Source organism: Cebus imitator, unplaced genomic scaffold, assembly GCF_001604975.1.
Source record: "Cebus imitator isolate Cc_AM_T3 unplaced genomic scaffold, Cebus_imitator-1.0 Scaffold355, whole genome shotgun sequence".
Classification (NCBI taxonomy): Eukaryota; Metazoa; Chordata; class Mammalia; order Primates; family Cebidae; genus Cebus; species Cebus imitator.
The window spans coordinates 1,410,610-1,415,701 of record NW_016107670.1 but is presented as its reverse complement, the minus strand read 5'-3'; the positions used below and the strand labels follow the sequence as shown (position 1 = coordinate 1,415,701).

General features: G+C 37.9%; 1 long non-coding RNA gene across 2 annotated transcripts; it reads left to right on the top strand.

Annotated features, from left to right (window-relative positions):
• The first annotated feature begins 257 nt into the window (after window positions 1–257).
• LOC108287810 lies at window positions 258–2,623 on the top strand. 2 transcript variants are annotated; one of them, XR_005196576.1, is made up of 4 exons: window positions 258–352; window positions 1,216–1,342; window positions 2,117–2,239; window positions 2,332–2,623. It is a non-coding gene; the product is annotated as an uncharacterized LOC108287810 (long non-coding RNA). The 2 variants fall into 2 exon arrangements; XR_005196575.1 differs by having other exon boundaries at window positions 2,328–2,623.
• Window positions 2,624–5,092: the final 2,469 nt, after the last annotated feature.

Sequence of the window (5,092 nt, the reverse complement as noted above, 5' to 3'; positions counted from 1 at the left end):
AAAAGCATTTTTAAAGTGTACTAGGCTCTTTCATTTTTACTACATGTCCACTGCTATGGTTTGGCTCTATGTCCCCACTCAAATCTCATGTCCAACTACAAGCCCCACATATTGGAGGAGGGACCTGGTGGGAGGCGATTGTATCATGGAAGTGGATTTTCCCCTTGCTGTTCTTGTGATAGTGAGTGAGTTCACATGAGATCCAATGGTTCAACAGTGTGGGGTATGTCCCCCTTCGCTCTCTTTCCTGCCACCATGTGAAGATATGCTTGCTTCCCCTTCACCCTTCTGCCATGATTGTAAGTTTCCTGAGGCTTTTGCCAGCCATGTCTCCCATACAGCCTGTGGAATTGTGAGTCAAACCTCTTTTCTTCACGAATTACCCAGTCTTATGTATTTCTTTATAGCAGTGTGAGAACATACTAATACATCCACAGACTGACCCAATCTAAAACTAGTAACCTAAAGGAATGAACATTTATAATTTTATACAGGGTTATCCTTTGTAAATATTCATCTTATCCATTCTGGGCTTAATTAATCTTGCTTATGTTGGATGATTTGGTTATGGGAGTCTTGCTTTAACCAGGGAAAATATGTACTAATTCTGAAGAATGTAATACATTTCATATCTTGATTTATGTTTTGGCAGTTCAACCATGCACTGTGTGGGGGCCAAAAAATCCCTGAAGATAACCATATGATATTGGCTAAGACCAAATGCAGCCACTTATTTCTGTTGGTATGTCTTAATGAGGCAAAAAAGCAGACCTAGATGCCTCTTCTTTCTTAAATTAAAAATGAAACAAAATAAACAAACAAAAAAACTTTGAGAGACCTCAAAGCTTAGTAGAAAGTTTTTGTTTAAATTGCCAATTCTATCATTCAAGCAATGCAAGTAAACTGCCCTCAAATAACTTTTCTAGGTATTTTTCAAAAAATTCTAAGTAGAATATTTGCTTTATAGGCATGGTTTTTAAATAGTTCACTGTCTAGGCTTAGTTATCTAAGCCTAGATAGAATAGTTATTATTTAATATTCAATATTTTACTTCAGCAGACTATTAGGATCTGCTCCTTGTGACTCAGTTTTTTGTATCTATGATCTGTTGGTTTATTACCCAAATCTGATAAGTAAACATCAGCATAGAAAGCTTTACTGTCGCTGAAGTTTTATTAAATAAATGAATGTAATTGTGGATTGTTGTCTGTGAAGTTAGGACCTGGAAGAGAAGAAAGCTACCAACAACATTCAAACAGAGAGGCCAAAATACTAATTCATAATTAGCCTGGTACATATGAAGGATCAAAAGGAAGAGGACTCTATGTCTGACCTCTGAGAGGTACGTATCAGTACACAGCCACGCCAGATGATGTCAGGTGGTGTGTTGTGGTGTCAATGACTTGATTTGAACGAAGAATCACTTGTAGGTTGGACACTGTTTATACACCTGACTCAAATTTGCCATTGTACCATTTAAGTGGAAACAAAGGAGAGCCAGATCTGCTAGTTAGTGCAGTAAACCTCTTACAATAAGAAGGGAGACTGGCCAACTTAACATACAAGGCAAGTTATTTTCATGCACTTGTAAATTACATTATGAATAAGGTTGGGAAACACTGGGCTGATAAAAAATTTACTACTGATATCTTCTAATGCTACATGAAGCAAATATGAAATAAAGAACCATTCTGAACGTAATCAAACTATAGATATTTCACATATTTCCACAACTAAGTGTTTTCACTAATTCTTATAGAATGTCCCCCATTCACCACAAATATGTCTGCCCTATATTAAAACAATAAGCTATTTAAATAATAGGGCTTGTGTTCCTGTATGCATAGGAAATGGTTCAATTCTTTCTGGTGCAATCAAACATCCTACCCCACTGTCAATTTGGCCATCTCCTACTGTTCTTTTTAGGTTTATACTTAAATGTCATTTTGATAATGGTTTATTCCCTAACCTCCTAATTGTAATTAAGTTCCCATGTACATTCCCTCTTCAAATTTGCATTTTATTCCTAGCATTTATAGCAATTTATAATTTTATGTGTGTGCCTCTTTAACGCCTGTCTTCTCATTTAATACCTTTTCTACCCCTGTGTATGCAGGCCCTAGCACCATAGTGGAGACTCAGTATGTGTATTTAATGAAGAAATAGTGAATATATCAGCAACAGAAATAAGAGTGACCGGAAGTTCCTTAAGAGAGGCAAAGAGCAGCTCCTGCTCCTGGTAAGCCCTGACTGTATTTTGTTTCTTTTCCAAAGATGTCTGTGATATTCCTTGTTGTATATTTATAACAAAATTCTTTTATCTTGAGCCAGCTGGAATGAGCTTCTGTTTCTTGCAACAGAAGTATCCTAAGTTAGAGCCAGAGGATGGGGGCACATTGACAAAACATAAAGCGAGTATGATAATAACAAGGTACCATTCCAGCAAGAACATCTGAAGAAAGAAGCAATGTCTCGGTATTGTTTATCTTTCCTTCATCTATTCTGAAACTAAAACCCTTAACCAAATTTATTTCCAAAGTTTAACCCTTTAATAAACTAGCCTCTGACTCCACCTGGTGGAGATACATAAATCTGTGAAAATAAACCGATCCAAGTAAAGATTCAAAAGTCACCAGATCTCTTTCAGTCTCAAAAAGAAAACACACACATATCCCAGAATTCAAATAGATGACCATCCGAGATGTGTTATATGCACTCAGAGGTCCGGAAGAAGAAATAGTTTGAGTTGATCATTTGACTGTTGCTCTCAGCCATAATTTCTGCCTTTCTAGGTTGTATCAAGCATTTTGAGTGTCCAGAGACCCTGCATATTCTATTTTCCCAGTGACTTACTGCTAAGGTTTTAATATTTGTCTCCCTCCAAAACTCATGTAGAAATTTAATCCCAAATATGGCAGTATTGAGAGGTGGAACTTTTCAGAGGCGATTGGGTCGTGAGAGCTCTGTTCTTATGAGTGGATTAATCCATGCATGGATTAATGGAATAATGGGTGAACGGATTAATGGGTTTTCATGGGTGCGGGACTGGTGCCTTTATAAGAAGAGGAAGAGAGATCTGAGCTAGCACACTCACCCCCCTCACCATGAGAGGTTCTATGCCACCACGGAACTCTGCAGAGTCTCACCAGCAAGAAGCCACTTACCAGATGTGGCCCCTTGACCTTGGACTTCTCAGCTTCCATAACAGTAAGAAATAAATTTCTTTATAACTTACCCAGTTTCGGGTATACTGTTATAAGCAACCGAAAATGGACTAAGATACTTGCCAATTGGCTCCTGGTTAGTTTCTACCAATAAGTACTGGCAGAAGTTCGAAAGGTAGGAGTGGTGAGAAGGGACCTTTTTTATTTTAGTTTCTATTGGCATTTTCCAGCAGCAAGGAAAAGCGGGCATTTCATCATCATCTTTTAGCATTCCCAGCACCCACAGGAAGGAGTCCCTTCACCTGCTGAGTAGCAGCCCCTCGGTAATCCTGGCGTCTATTTTAGGTGGTTCTTCATTTGCAGTTTCAGGACTGGCCCAGGTAGTTCTCTTCTCCATGATTCTGAGCACTGGTGATTCTATCACTTCCATGTACTCCTTCAGCCACAAGTGTTATTGCTATTCCCAGTACCCTTTAGCATACAGTTACCTAAGTGTGTCCAAATTCCTGTATTATATTCCTTTGTTTGAAAAACCTTGAGTGATTTCTGACTCACTTCTGTCTCAAGGCCTGAATATTCTGATTCAGATGAATTTCAGATAATGGAAAACAAACAACTTAGTGAATAGAAAAGATGAAATATTTTTTAGAAAACCATGGAAGACAAAAAAGCAACTGGAAGTCACACACATACACACACACACACACACACACACACACACACTTTTAAGTCTAGAAGCTATAATAAATTATGGTAAAAGAGTGATGTTTGCCTACATGAATATTGAAGTCTTTTAAAATTTTTAATCTAAAGAAAAAAGTATACCAATACAACAGAAAATTTCAGACTGGAAAAATATTTGTAGTCATTGTCTTAGTTTGAGCATTTATCAATTGCATTACAGCAAAACCCTCCAAACTGCTCTCTCTGCTTTAAGTCTCTTCTTTTTTCTAACCATTTCCGCATATTGTCAAAGTTACATTTTTAGGGAGCAAAGTAAATGCTGTCACTATGCTCTTTGAATTATGAGTCAACAAAGATTTTTTTAAACTGATTAATTTTATAATTATCTACAGAAATTCATATTAAAAGGGTAGTGAGGTGTCTGCTAACTCTTTGCTCTCTTGGATACAGCTTAATTTCTTCTTTGAGGGACACTTTTCTGAATCTTGTTCTTATACAATTATAGCAATTTTTCTTTCTTTCTTTCTTTCTTTTTTTTGAAACAGGGTCTCACTCTGTCACCCAAGCTGGAGTGCAGGGGTGTGATCTTGGCTCACTGCAACCTACGACTCCTCGGCTCAAGCTATTCTCATGTCTCAGCTTCCCAAGTAGTGGGATTATAGGTATGCACCATCACACCTGGCTCATTTATTTCTGTATTTTTAGTAGAGACAGGGTTTCACCACGTTGGCCAGGCTGGTCTTAAAGCCCTGACCTCAAATGATCCACCCACCTCGGCCTCCCAAAGTGCTGGGATTACAGGTGTGAGTCACCATGCCCAGCCAGTTACAGCAGTTTTGAAAACAATATTCTAATCACGTCCTTTACAGAAACATGGATTAAGCTGAAGGCCATTATCCTAGGTCGGTTAACACAGGAACAGAAAACCAGATACCACATATTCTCACTTATAAGTGAGAGCTAAGCAGTAAGTACACATGGACAAAGAGATGGGAACAGTAGACACTGGGGACTGCTAGCAAGAGAGAGGGAGGAGGGCAGAGCTGAAAAGCTACCTATTTGGTTCTTTGCTCACTAACTGGTTGATGGGATCATTTGAACCCTACATCTCAGTGTCACACAATTTGCACAGGTAACAAAGCTACAACACTTAGCCCTTGAAACTAAACTAAAAGTTGAAATTATAAAATGAAAAATTTTGTAAATAAATTATGGCAAATCCTTTAGAAATAAAACAATATTCT